The sequence below is a fragment of the Toxorhynchites rutilus genome, chromosome 2, assembly GCF_029784135.1.
Source record: "Toxorhynchites rutilus septentrionalis strain SRP chromosome 2, ASM2978413v1, whole genome shotgun sequence".
In the NCBI taxonomy this organism is placed as follows: Eukaryota; Metazoa; Arthropoda; class Insecta; order Diptera; family Culicidae; genus Toxorhynchites; species Toxorhynchites rutilus.
In genome coordinates this window covers 283,798,878-283,814,914 of record NC_073745.1, presented here as the reverse complement: position 1 = coordinate 283,814,914, position 16,037 = coordinate 283,798,878, and positions in this window count along the sequence as shown.

Below are 16,037 nucleotides of genomic sequence, written 5' to 3'. Positions count from 1 at the left end.
CTGCGGCAGCAAAACTTTCAAGTTGGTATTCTACAAAAAATCTATTTTTACAATATCTGTTATGTCCCATTATGTTTTATGTTCTTTAACCCGCTGTGCGAAACCAGCGAATCAATTCACACGGTCATGCGTATCCACATTTAAGTCAGCATTAAATTATATCTCAGCTTCAAAAAACATTGCGCAAATGTAAACCGTCAAACTGCACGTCTCAGCAACAGGGTTGCCAATAATATTTTTAAAAAACTGGATCCTGTGAATCCGTTTTATTTTAAAAAAAACAGCCTTGGTTTATCTTAAAATTTAATTCATAAAATCGCGAAAAAGTCCGTGGCCGGGTGTTCGGGTTCAATTCCCGTTCTAGCCGGGAGATTTTTCGTCAGAGAAATTTCCTTCGACTTGCACTGTGGTCACGCGTATTCTAGAGCTTGCCCCTCGGAATACATTCAAGGCGTGTTATTTGGCTTAGAAAATCTCAACTCAGCATTAATAAATGACGCTAGTTAATGCATACGTTGAGACGACAAAAGTTCCACAGGGAACATTAACGTCATTCAAGAAGAGAATGGCGAAATAAACTATTAATTAAACTTATCATTCAAGGAGATCAAAATAACGTTTCCCACCACTCGAACATTACTGTGAAACAATGTTTGAGGATCTTTTCTTGTATTTATTGCTTCATGTTCATAAAAACGCTGATAGAAAATCGCCACAAAACTGTTCGACAATGAGATTAATTGAGGTACATGGGGACACAGTTTTTGGTTATAGATTACTGTCTCGAAATTAATCCAATCCTCACCATTTCTTCTAACGTGAATTTTGACATTTCTGTAGTGTTTCTTTTCACCATCTTTGTTGCTATCTTTTTTTTTGCATTCACGAAGAATGTGAAATAAATTAAATCAATAAATCAATGCACGGCGCCTAATCCTACCTTCGGTGTGACAGTTTTTTTTCAGCTCCCCATCGTCAACATTTAACTAAGCAGCCATTCCATGCCAAACCGATATAGTGTTTCTCAGATTTTCGTCAAAAGTGGTAGTTTTGTTCTTTATCGCAAATTATTAGACCATATTTTTTTTATCCATCGAATTATCCAAAAACGAAAAAAAACGTCTCTCTGGTTTCGACATATGCTATGTGAAAAATCCTTAGCTTTCCAGAAAAAATATAAAGAAGTATAGTACCTTTGGTCCCATGAAAACAATAGAAAACGAATACAATTAATAATAACGAGAGCAGAATTCAAATTTTCTGCAGTTGTAGTATTTTTTCTCAATATACCAGGTGGTAGACTTTGATTTGATATGTCGATGATCTGAATCGGTGTAGTAGTTCAAAAGTTATGAATTTTTGAAAAAAGTCATTTTTGGAAAAGAGAAAAAAGTTGTTTTTTCGGACAATCTTAAAATGGAGATGGTCATCCTAATGAAAAAAAAGAAAAAAGAATACGGGTCTAATGTTTCGCGATAAGGAACAAAACTATCAATTTTCACGAAAATCTGAGAACCAGTATATCGGTTTAACATCGAATGGCTGTAAGGAAATGTGTAAATAGCAACGAATGGGAGCTGAAACAAAACGCGCAAAACTGTCAAACTGACGTCTCCGTGCAATGGTTCGTGCATTGATCTATATATTACAATTTTGATTAGGTCTCACAATATTATACCAACACTGAAATGAGCACATTCAACACCAAAGCAACACTGCTAAAAAAAATACTAATTAATAACACTGAGTTAAGTGTTCTAGAAAAAAAAGAAACGATTTGAGTTCAAGAAAAGAAAAGATAAATTTCGAATAACAAAATTTGTCAAGTGATAGGAAGGGTGAGGAAGGGATAATGCGTATACATTGTGATTTTATTTTACGTGAAATGGATGAAACTAAAATACACATATAATAAACTGGAGAAACTGGATAACATCTAAAAAACTGGAAGATTTAAAGATTTAGCTATTTGGCTGAATCGAGGAAAAAAAACTGGAAGAATCCAGTTTAAACTGGAACATTGGCAACGCTGCTCAGCAGTGAGGCCTTTTGTATCACCATTCGATAGAATAAAGTTAGTTATGTTTGAACCGCTACGAGAGTAACTTTGTTTCCTTGGGGATGGGGAACGAGAAGTCTCAGTCCCCCCAGGAGGAGATCATCATCAACCACCAGCAGCAGTCACAGCAGAACCTGCTCCCGGTTATCCCTCAGGAGGAAGGAATAAAATCGCGCTTTGCTGCGTGATACATGTAGTAGGAATCGCAGCGCGATTCCTGTGGTGTACTGTGCAACGAGGGATACGGTTAATCGTATCGAGTAACGGCCGGAGCTTGGACTCCGTCGTATAACCCCAACCAATATACACAACGTAGGAAAAGTAAATGACGATCAAACCGAATTCAAACCATTTTTGGACGCAACAATATCTAATGAAAAAAATTTTTGTTTTGTATTGTTTTTCTAACATCTTTTCCGTTAGCGCTATCATTGATGCTGCCGAGCGTTTCAAAAAAATGTACTTTCTTTCAAAAAGTTATCAAAAACGTCAGTACCGTTCTGAATCATATTTCGGACGCTTAAACAGATCTCAACTTTATGCACAGGTATTATTTGGTTGATATTTTTAATAAATTAGTTCAATATGCTTTTAAGCTATCTACTTTGATTGAAAACATAAAAAAAAATCATCGAATAAAATACTTTTCAAATCTAGCGAATAAGAATCAAACATCGGACACCATTTATAAAAAAATCAATTTTCGGACAGATTGAATTCAAATTTCGGACCTTTAGTTTGTAATTTTTTAAACGAAAATTACATGACACTTGATTATATTTTATAGTCAACTGCGAAACACTTACTAAGCAATCACAGTAACCTGAAAACGATGATGAGAACTGATGAAACACGGGAGAAATTTAAATATTTATGAACGGGTAAATTCTACATGCTCACGCTAAGCAAACGTCAAACACAAACGATAATGAGTGGATTTCGGATTTTGGATGGATTTTTTCCTACTATGTAATAATTCAAATGTAATTCTCAAATGAAGTGATAGTGAAACCAAGGGATTACACTAAAGAAGCAATTGTGATATTAATTTTATAACATTATAAGCATTTCTAGATATTACGGTATGAACGGTATGTCAAGCTTTGAGAAGTTATAAAAAAATCAGATTTCATGATATTGTGATGAATTGATAAATGATAAATTTCGGATTTAAGCACTTAAATATTATAGCAACAAAGGAAAAATATTACGAAACAGCTGAGGTAATTTCAATTTTTTGCCTGATGGTCAGCGATTCCTCACTGAGGGATGATCCGATTTGAGCTGTCTTTATTTTGCTATATTCATCTCTGCCGTAGATCAATGTTATGTTATGGTTAAAATTTTGAAAATTTTAAAAAGCTTTCATAGAAAGTTCGAAAAAAATCAATTCAAATGACCGTTCTACAATGACATCGTTGTAAGCTCAGCTGGATTTCGCGTTTGTGGAATTAAGCCTCTTTGGAAATAAAAATTATTCATGAAAATTTACTTTTCTGTATAAAATATGTATTCCACGTAACAGAGAAACATGTTATTTGCTAGTGAATCATGAATCTTGAGCGAAAATTGTGTCTCAAAATAAATTCATTCGCTTAACAAGAAAGCGTTCGTAAGAATTCATATAAAAACATTAGTTTTGGGCGAGATGAAAATCGCCGGGTCAGCTAGTTAAATATGTTTAATTTGAATAAACAATATATTGCTGTGAGTTACTCGAATGGTATTCGAGGAAGCATAAAAAACAATTTTTTTCATAGTAGATTTCCTAAAAAGGGATATTTAGGTATCTACGTCCATATTAGATTCAAAATTATATTTAGAATACAAGATTCGAAGAATAAAATCTGTAAAAACTTCCCATTTCAGCTAGTTGTTCTTGCTGCAGTAATGAAAGTTCAAAATAAAGTATAAGCCTATGGTTAGAGAAATTTTATTTTCAGTGAATGAAAAAAAAAACGAAATGGTGAACGGTTGCACTATTCCCGACCTAAGTCCAAGGACACTACCAGAACACGCGTACATAAAAGAGCAACGGAGCGCGGGCAAACTTGGGAAATATGCTTGTGAAAAATATCGGTTGTATGTACACCATCCCGGCACCATATTGGAAACCGTCAATCGGATCAATGGTTCGGTGTAGTGATTTGTAAAGTGATCGAGCTCAATTCCGTTGACAGTGCGCGGATAGTAAAGTTACGTTTCGCTTAAATACAGTTCTGAAGCATTATCAATACGTCAGCCCACTGTGGAAATCGTCAAAAATCAATCCGAAGCGGTGTGTTCACGCCCATCTTATCCTCGCGATTAACTCCTATACATCCTTGGCGCTGACATACGGAAGCATACCGTTCTCCTGCATTTGGGAGTTTGTGTTTATGTGCAAACGTGAACTTCGGTTGTGTGTTTTTATTCCGCTTTTAACTTTCGTATACTCGCGCAAATGTCTGACAAACCGAGAATGTATGAGGTGGCTGAATTGAATGACAATTAAAGCTGAATGAAGTCAAAAAAAAATTTTTCTGGAGGTTTTTCATTCAATTATATCTTTTTCTTTGAATAAATACCAATAATGCCTAAAAATACACTATAACAATATTACAGAGACGCGCACAGTCTGTGAGTAAACGAGTTACAATTTTTCGCGCGAGTACAGGAGTGTTAAACGCTGATAGACTTCTATTGATAAAAGACGGGTGGGTAATGTCGGGGACATAACCGGAGTGACGTAGGACTATACAAAGGGGACAGCTTTTGTTAAATATATATTTTAAATATATTGTTTTATTTTCTTCACCTACGTGAATACCTACCTATCTACCTGAAAAATGGATTAGTTTACTGTTTACTCTTTATGAATATGTTGATGGTTCTGAAAAGAACCTTTGGTGTTGTGTTTTTGTTATCACTCGATATTCCCATCTTGTTCGGCTAAACCTTCCTGTTTAGCGATTTGTTGTCACTCGCCACAGCTTTCACAGTTGGAAAATTTCTTCCCATCCAGCTTGTGACATATTTTACACTAAATTACATTCAATGGCACGTCGCATTACCACCACTCAGTGCCGGATTGGAGGTAATTTCAACCTGTAATTGAACATTTGCGATGACAGTGGTACAGTGTCGACTTTCAATGTGGGGTCATAATTTGGATCTCTATGTTTACAAAAATGTCCAACTAAATAAGTCGCATTACATGTCCGTCCAATTAGCTAAATGTCGAACTAATTGTAGATTACTGTACTTTAAATCTGGAAACAATTTAATAATTGGTGAAAATTGAATAATCAGGAAAGTCCCCAACTATCAATAAGCTCAGAACAACTGCCAAATTCACATACTCATCAGATCCTGGCAAACAAATTATGAAAACATCAATTTGTGTTTTATTATTATTTTGGATAATGTTTTAGAAAGCATTGAACTTTATTTCCTAAACTCTTTTTTGGAAGGTTTAATGGCCCTGAAAAGCGCCTTGTTTTATGGAATGGTTCCAATTTAGAAAACTTAGTACTCGTGGTTTTGAAAAAAAAAACCATTTCGAACGCCCTCGAAGCCGCCTTGTTCTGGATTTGCCACCAAAGCAGTTTGTATAAAGAACAAACTTTTTTCTTCTGCTACCTGATGCCGTTTTGCGATTGCGTTTGCCACTCGCCACTTGCTGCAACTGCCTGTTGTCTTGATGTCCACCGAACCGAATGTGTTCTGTTCCGAATGCAGGTTTTCTTATCGTCGCGAGCAGCTTTGCCAGCTAACTCGATCACTTCGGCGGCCGAAGCTATATAACGCCGGCTAGGTGGACTGGTACACTGGTACTAACGCGCTCGGCCTAGCTACCCTTGCGGGGAACTCCAGATCAACACGAGCGGGAACTCCAGATCAAGGTTCGAGCGGGATTTTGCCTTTCCCTTCACTTTTCCTCCTTTGCCATATCCAACCATGGCTGCTTGTGTTGGTTTGTTGATGTGAGGTGATGCGAAACGATGTGGTGTACGGTTCGGATGAGAATGATCGTTACGGCAGCGGAGAGGGGATTTTTAAGCTGACTGGCTGGCTCGAGAATTACGCATGTGTGAGACTGCGACCAATGTTTCCCTAATTTTTTTCTTTTTCCTTTCCAATTGTGCTTCATTCTATTTCGCTGCTGCTCTGGTTGCCCGTTTTGGTCGGTACGATTTGAGGAGCACAAAATGGACCAATCAAAAATGGGCACATAGTGCATTTTGACAATGCTTGATATTTCACAATTATTCAATTATTTATCTCAAGAAAAATGAAATGTTATTCGTTATGATAGATGCGTAGATATATTTCCTATCAATTGATGCAAAAACCTTTGCGATCTATTGAGAAATGCTCGAGTTATAAGCGTTCCAAATCTTGCATTTTTTCCTACTTGTTCAGTGCCTAGATTTCCATTTCACCCCCTATATCTTCCGGTTAGACGTAGTCCTACGTCAAAAACGTAGATGGGTCTGGGCCTGGGGGCACGGACGAGATCTTGACATAGGACTGTAATTGGGTGTAGTAATTGCAAGCTATCATAATCTGATATGCGTGAGTATACCCTTTCGATTTTCTAAATCAGCAGCCTGTTAAATTCATTAATTGCATTTTTTTACTTAACCTAACAACATGCTCGATATTATGACATACTGGACCACAATTACATAAATTGTTAGTAGCAAGACGATAAAAACATGAATTAAGCACGAATTGATTGGGCAACAACTGATAAATGCCTATTATCGGTAAATGGAGAACAATGTAGTATACGTATCAACTCATATTGTGAGTTAACGCCCGAATTTAGGCAAAAAGATTGCTCGTTGCGTCGGGGAGAAAAGCGAGTGGTAAGTGCAATCGAATTGTTAACTTTTTGTACTGTATTTACCGTTCATGTTTTAATCAAAAATTGCGGGATAAATTTCCTGTCTAATGGTATATAACACAACATGTGTCGCAATAACGATTTTGAATAATATGCGCGTTTGAAAACTCTTAATGAATCTACCTGCATTGTTCATATTTACACTTTTCAAATGTTTTTTTTTATGTCTTACTGCAACACATTCCGGATGTCACTGTACAAGCGCCCTCATCCAATCCGCGAAATAATCGTGCAAAAGAACAATAAACGGAAATATGCACCCACCGGAGAACTATCGCCGATGGTAATAGATTGGGTTTCATTGCAGGATAAAGCACGCTTTTTCCTCCCAGGGAATCCAGAGTTTGCCACAACACCGAATGAATTGGCTGTCACAGCCATGGATGGGGATAAACGTTGCCGTTTGCCGAATTTGGGTCCGATCTATGGCTCAATGTCGAATATTATTTTCATTGACAGCCGCGAGGAACAGGAGGGGTGGTTATTAGTTCGGATTAAGTGATTGGAAGCAATTGTGTTTTGTTTAATTCGTAGCAGCTGGCATTAACGACTGACATTTTGCGATTTCCTGGCGAATCGCGAGAGGCCATCAAGGTGGATTTGTGCGTTGGCTAGATATTCGTAGACAAATCCACTTGAGCTCAGAAGTGATTGACGCGCTCCTTGCCGCGAGCCTGGATAAACTAAAACATTTAGTTTAGATGTGTTTTCATATAGAGAAAATTATATGTTCTCAAATGAGTACATTTTTCGTCATACTTTTTTTTCTATGTTATAGTGACTTTGAACATTTTTTTTGGCTTGTTCGTCAGTTTACTTCCACAGTTTTGGAAGACTGTTGGAGTGAGAATTGAACTCGTGCTCTTTACCGTGAGAGGTATGAATGTTACCACTACGCCAGATCGGCCCCACATTCATCATACTTTTTTTTTTCCAAAATATATATTTTTATCAAAGCTCAAATGGCGTTAGCCTGACGGGGCCGGGAGTTCAATATTTTGACAGTTTTTCTTATTATCTATGTTAGTAATATGTAACCGATTACTCGCGGTCGGCTCGAGGTTAGTATTACAAGTGTTCTCGTAATTGGGATGTTGCTGTCTCCAATGCTCTGTACGTGTGCCCGACACGGGATACTTCCTATTGGGATGCAGCTGACCATTAATCCGTGTACTTCGGGAAATGTTACGAGCAGCAGAAACACATGTTTGCTCCTTTAGCGATCATAAAGCCCTATCGGTTCGAGTATGTTTACCTCCTTTGGGCAGACAACACGGTCGAGGATACTGGTCCCTTTCCCCAAATCTTTTAACAGACGAAAATATTGTCGAATTCAGCTTGAAGTGGCAGTATTGGACTCGTCAGAAAAGAAACTACGCTTCGTGGATGCAGTGGTGGCTTTCATACGCCAAACCAAAAATCGCGTCATTTTTCAGATGGAAATCGAAACAGACATACGATAATTTTCACCGAGAGCAACAACGCTTATATATCTTGCTACGACAAGCCTACGATGGCTACTGGCAGAACCCTGAGATGCTAGTCACCATCAACAGAATAAAAAAAAAAGAGATGCTTGCACACCAACGGAGATTTACTCAAATATCTCAACGTATAAACGAGACCCGTATTTCCGGAGAGCCAATATCCACATTCCAGCTAGGTGAAAGAAAGAGGAAAAAAACCACGATCACCGAACTTCGTGACGAGAGAAATGAGATCATCCAAAATTCCGAAGACATACGAAATAATCTATTCCGATACTTTGAGCGGCTGTATGCAGAAAGCGAGACCATACAAAACGACACGTTTGAATGCGAACGGGTTATTCCAGAACATGACGAGGCGAACGAAATCGTTATGAACCCAATTACCACGACCGAAATAATCGTGGCGATCAAAACAAGCGCGTCAAGGAAATCCCCAGGCCCTGATGGATTGCCAAAGGAATTCTACCTTCGTACCATAGATGTGATACATAAGGAGATCAACCTGATACTAAATGAGGCACTCGCTGGTCGTTTCCCTTCCGAATTCGTTGACGGAGTAATTGTGATGGTCAAAAAGAAACATGCTGATGAGACAGTTCGCTCGTATAGACCAATTTCGCTGCTCAACTACGACTACAAAATTATGTCACGTATTCTGAAAGGTCGAATAGAAAGAGTGATGAGTGCTAACGGAGTGCTTAGTGAGAGCCAAAAGTGTGTGAATGCCGAACGAAATATCTTCCAAGCTGCGCTTGCTTTGAAGGATCGTATAGCTCGAATGAAGAGACATAAACAACAAGGTAAACTCATCTCATTTGACCTCGACCACGCCTTTGATCGAGTGGATCGACAATTTCTCCACCGCACCATGTGCTCACTTGGCTTCAACCCGAGGCTAATCAATTTACTCTCTCAAATCGGTTCGGTGACATCATCACGCTTACTGATCAACGGTCATCTGTCCGAAGCATTTCCCATCCAGCGATCGGTTCGGCAAGGAGATCCCTTATCCATGCACTTATTCGTGCTTTATTTACATCCGTTGGTAACACAACTGGAACGTGTGTGCGAGAGGGATCTCGTTGTTGCGTATGCCGATGACATCAGTCTCATCGCAACATCCGTGAGAAAAGTAGAACGAGCAAGAGAACTATTTCTACAATTCGAAGAGGTCTCCGGTGCGAGACTGAATTGGGAGAAAACAAAAGCCATTGATGTTGGTAATGTGATGCAAAATCCAATGACCATTCCGTGGTTGCAAACGACCGACACAATGAAGATTTTGGGCATCACTTATGCAAACTCGATTCGTCATATGATAACAATCAATTGGAATTCCGTGGTAAATAATTTCGTTCATCAAATGTGGCTACATTCAATGAGAACACTAACTCTACATCAGAAGGTAACACTTTTCAACACGTTCATCACATCCAAAATCTGGTATCTCTCGTCAATTTTACCACCATACGGAGTGCACACAGCAAAAATCACGTCGAAAATGGGCTCGTTTCTATGGAACAGGGTACCGGAGCGCATTCCCATGCAGCAACTTGCGCGAAATCGAGACAATGGAGGGCTTAAACTGCAATTGCCGGCATTGAAGTGCAGATCTCTTTTGATCACTCGTCATCTCAAGGAGATAGAATCCATGCCGTTCTACAAGTCGTACCTTTTTCATAACATAGCAATTCCTCCTTCAGAGTTACCTTGCCTGAGAATTTTGTCTCAGATGATTCCTACACTGCCTAATCAAATTCTACAGAACCCAACATCCGAACAAGTGCATCGTCTTGCCATCGAGGCGATCGCTCCACCAAAAGTGGAAATAAATTCGCCATCTGAAAACTATATATGGCTAGAATATGGAAAAACATTGCATCATATTCATTGACAGCAACGCAGCGCGAGGATTTATATATGCTAGTGAATGAAAAAACACAGCATCGTAGACTTTCGTTTATAATAAGAAGGGCGGACGACGAAATATGTACACACTGTAACAGAACAACGGAAACTCTGCAGCATAAATTCAGCGAATGTTGTCGAGTAGCAACTGCGTGGACACTGATGCAGCGTAAAACAAGAGAAATTCTCAACGGTTGGCGAACTTTATCCTTCTCGCAATTGTTAAGGCCTGCGCTAGGGAATATGCAGACAACACAGAGAATAAGCATTTTAAAATTGCTCGTCGTATATATAAAACACATACATAGAACCGAAGGAGCCATAAATTTTATTAGCGCTTGAGAATGAATTGAATAATGAAATGTAAACATGTATATCTGTAAATAATATTTATCAATAAATTGACAATGAATTAAAAAAAAAAAAAATATTAATCAGCAACACCCCCTAGTCTGTACCCCATATCTAGCGTGGTGCGTCTTCTCGACTCGAGGAATCCAGGATAGAATGGTCACTAGCCGGCGCAATCATCAGCTCGTGTAGAGTTGTCATGAGCGGTACAACCTTTGGCTCTTGTTGACAACCTGCACAACCTTTGGCCCGTGGATCTGTAAAGAGTGTGTGTATGTATTGGCGCGACTAAGTAAAAGTTTATCGTTCGGATAGGAGGGATATGAAACGGGGACACAACGAAGGAAACATCATTAAACGTTGACATCGGCGTTTCTGAGAAACAGGTATAGATGAAGCAGATGATCCTGATCACGGCTACCTAAGATATCCCGGACGGGGATATCCGATTGTCTGCCTTTTGCTCTCAGTGCTCAGTGTTGAGAGCGAGCAGCATGGAACCGGATGAACGACCAGACAATATGCTCGATGTCGTGGTAGCCATCGCCACAATCACAAAGATTGTTTGCTGCGAGCCCATTCATCATACTTGATTATGATAATAATAATTGAAAATGCAACACACACAGTCTATGAAAAAACATCCCTAGTTATATATGTGATACAACCGCTAGGTTTACGTAGGTCTACCGTTGGCTTAGTAATCATTTGCTTAACTCTTTGTGGTCGTTTGTCTGCTCTCAGCCACCACAGCAAGAAACCATGCTAATCTTATGTTTTACCCAACCAAGTATCAGTCGCAGTTCGCGCTCAAACGAAACCCATCCCAGGTTCCACTATTCGCCGAAGGCCTCCCAATCTATGGTGGGATAGCCAGTGTTCCAAGCTTTATCAGGATAAATCGAATGCATTTAAAGCTTTTCGGAAACGTGGAACCCCTGAAAATTTTCAAACGTATTTAACCCTTGAAGATCAATTTAAAAACTTAATCAAAGGGAAAAAACGTGCTTATTGGCGAAATTTCGTGGGAGGTTTGTCACGAGAAACGTCAATGAAAAAATTATGGAAAGTGGCTCGAAACATGAGAAATCGCTCTTCAACGAATGAAAGCGAAGAATATTCACATCGATGGATTTTCAATTTTGCACGGAAGGTTTGTCCTGATTCCGCTCCTGTGCAAAAAATTGTTCGAGATATACCACAAGATAGGTGCGATCTTGATTCCGAGTTTTCGATGGTAGAATTCTCTCTTGCTCTGCTTTCATGTAACAATTCTGCTCCGGGATCGGATAGAATTAAGTTCAACTTACTGAAAACCTCCCTGATGTGGCGAAACATCGCTTGTTGAATTTATTCAATCGGTTTCTGGAGAATAATATTGTTCCAGATGATTGGAGACAAGTACGAGTTATAGCTATTCATAAACCCGGAAAACCCGCGTCCGACTTCAATTCGTACCGCCCAATAGCAATGCTGTCTTGTATACGGAAATTGTTGGAGAAAATGATCTTGTTTCGCCTTGATCGATGGGTTGAAACGAATGGCCTACTCTCAGATACACAATATGGGTTCCGCAGGGGCAAGGGGACGAATGATTGTCTTGCGTTGCTTTCTTCAGAAATTCAAATGGCTTACGCCGAAAAAAACAAATGGCTTCAGTATTCTTGGACATAAAGGGGGCCTTTGATTCTGTTTCAATAGAGGTTTTGTCAGACAAATTACACTCTCGGGGTCTGCCGCCTCTATTGAATAATATGTTATATAACTTGCTTTGTGAGAAACATTTGAACTTTTCTCACGGAGATTCGGCAGTAAGTCGGTTCTCTTACATGGGCCTCCCCCAGGGCTCATGTTTAAGCCCCCTTTTGTACAACTTCTATGTAAGCGACATCGACAATTGCCTTACACAAAATTGCAGCCTAAGACAACTTGCAGATGATGGAGTGGTGTCTGTCGTAGGATCTAACAAATCCGACCTGCAAGGACCCTTACAAGATACTTTGAACAATTTTTCAACCTGGGCCATTGGGCTAGGGATCGAATTCTCCACGGAGAAAACAAAGATGGTGGTTTTTTCTAGGAAGCATAGACCAGCAAAACCAAAGCTTCAACTTTTGGGTAAACCGATCACTCATGCTATGTCATTCAAGTATCTTGGGGTCTGGTTCGACTCCAAATGTACTTGGGGGGCCCATATTAAGTATCTGAGTAAAAAATGCCAACAAAGAATAAACTTTCTCCGTACAATTACCGGCACCGGGTGGGGAGCCCATCCCGAAGATCTTATAATGTTGTATAGAACAACTATTCTCTCAGTGATGGAGTATGGCAGTTTCTGTTTTCAATCAGCTGCCAAAACACACCTCATTAAACTCGAGCGAATTCAGTATCTTTGTCTCCGTATCGCGTTGGGATGTATGCCCTCAACGCATACCATGAGTCTCGAGGTTTTGGCAGGCCTACTCCCACTAAAAGATCGCTTCAATTTATTATCTCTTCGGTTCTTCATCCGGTGTAAGGTTATGAACCCATTGGTGATCGGAAATTTTGAGCAGCTGATCGAGCTAAATTTTCACTCCGGATTCATGAGTTCATATCATGAATTCATCTCCATGCAGGTTGATCCTTCTTCGTATATTCCCAACCGTGTTTGTTTCCCTGACTACATCAATTCCTCTGTGCATTTTGATCTGTCCATGAAGCAGGATATCCATGGAATTCCAGATTATTATCGATCGGAGTTCATTACAACGATCTTCGAAGCAAAATATGGGCGTGTCAATTGTGATAATATGTACTTTACTGATGGGTCCTCTATGAATGAGTCAACAGGATTTGGAGTGTTCATCGAATTTTTTAGCACCTCCCACAGTCTTCAGTTTCCTTGCTCAGTGTATATTGCTGAATTGGCAGCGATACACTGGGCGCTGGACAGCGTCGCCTCACGACCTGTTGAACACTATTACATTGTAACGGATAGTCTTAGCTCTGTCGAAGCTATCCGTTCAGTGAGGCCGGAAAAGCACTCGCCGTACTTCCTTGAGAGAATACGAGAAATTTTGAGTGTTTTATCCAGACGCTGTTATGTCATTACCTTTGTCTGGGTCCCTTCACATTGCTCAATTCCGGATAATGAGAGGGCTGACTCATTAGCAAAGGTAGGTGCAATTGAAGGCGATATTTATCAGCGTCAAATCGCCTTCAATGAATTTTATTCTTTAGTCCGCAAAAATACCATCGCTAACTGGCAACGCAAGTGGAATGAAGATGAATTGGGCCGGTGGTTTCACTCGATTATCCCTAAGGTTAGCCTCAAACCGTGGTTCAAAAGTCTAGACTTGAGTCGGGACTTTATTCGCACCTTCTCCCGACTCATGTCCAATCACTGTTCGTTAGACGCGTTACTCTTTCGTTTCAATCTGGCCGGTAGTAATCTCTGCATTTGTGGCCGAGGTTACCACGACATCGAACACGTTGTTTGGGCGTGTGAGGTGTATCTTGTTGCCAGATCGAATTTAGAAAACTCCCTTCGGGCTAGAGGAAGGCAGCCCAATGTGCCGGTGAGAGATGTGTTGGCTCGGTTAGACCTTGATTACATGTCCCATATATATGTTTTCCTTAAAACTATAGATCTTCGTGTGTGATTGTCCCTTCATCCTTATACCCTCCTTTCCTTCCTTTGCGGGTAATTCGTCCCCTTGCTATAAATAGTAGAATAAGTTGAAATGTAAATACACTATAGATATACGAATAGATTTAAGAAATGAGTGTTCATCAACGTTGTTACGATTTCCTTATATCCCATCCTTCTCCTAAAAATATGTCACCCTACTAAACTCGAGTACACCGCGAGTAATCGGTTTTCCACCTTACTAACCATAGATCCAAGAAAATTGTTTATATATAAGTTACCGTCAATTCCAAACGGCAACACCAGCCATGCACCAGCTCGAACAACCTAAACAGCGGCATCATCACTTTTGGCCAAACGTCCCATCTTCACTGAAATAACATATTCAACGTAGACACCACAACACGAATCAGCATAACAGGCAACGGTACGCAACTCGAGAGTGTAGGTATCAAATTCCCTTCGGCTCATTGAGTAGGCATAAATCATAAGTCATGTAAACTGGAAGCGATAATAAAGTTAGTCTTAATCTTACAGTGAACAAGTGTAGTTCTTTTTTAAAAACGCTCTCCTTTAATTTAAAAACGTAAGTGGCGCAGTCGGTAGGATTGCGGTTTTAGTTAGAAGTTCGCGTGTGTGACCGAATCGACGGCTTATCGATTGTAGTGGCACCCCAAGGACAACTAACAAAACCAAGCGATCAGAACCAGCGAAGGAATATCGCAAAAATTAAGGTAAGCAAAAAAAGACTAGGTATAGTGATTTAATATTAAGTGATTTAATAACGAATAAAAAGGTGAATTTTTATAACCGGTACCAAGTGAAATACTTTATAAAAAGATATTTTAATTTCCTAGAGATTAGGTGTAGTGATTTAATATTTAGTGATTTAATAACGAATAAAAAGGTGAATTTTTATAACCGGTACCAAGTAAAATACTTTTTTAAACAAGGAAATTTTAATTTCCAAAATTAAGCGATTTAGGAATTTCAATCGAGGCCGAGACATGGCAGAGAACCAGCTCGAACTTCTCCAAGCGAGTTTGGAACAACTGGCCAGCCGTCTGGCCGAGAAGGATGAGCAGATCGCTCAATTACAAATCCAAGCAGCGCAAGGTGAGCGAAATGCTCAATCACTTGCCGCCCAACTGGCTGCCAACAGGCAAGCGAACCCAGTGCAGGTGATTCAAGTGCCGGAGCAAAGAACGGAATCGATACTAAAATCGTTACAGACGCCCCAAATTATTCGGGATCTTCCGTGTTTCGACGGAAACCCGTTAAAATTAAACTCATTTTTAAAGGGGATTGATAATATAATCCCTCTGCTGAATGAGGCACAGAATACTAACGTCTATAGAGTGTGGATTCAAGCGATCCGCACAAAAGTAATTGGGGACGCTGACAACGTACTCGAACTATACGGCACCAACCTAACGTGGGCCGAGATAAAACAAACCCTAATCACACATTACAGCGACAGGCGTGACGAGGTCTCCCTCACCAGAGACCTCTTCAAATTGAACCAAATCGGAAACGTGGAAGAATTTTACTCCAAGGTATCGCACATCGTTTCACTGCTCACAAATAATCTGAGCATAACAGAACAAAATGCAGCCGTGAAACAAGCAAAGAAAGAATTTTTCCAGGACATAGGGCTAAAAGTTTTCCTCGCTGGCTTAAGAGAGCCGCTAGGACCAATCATTAGAG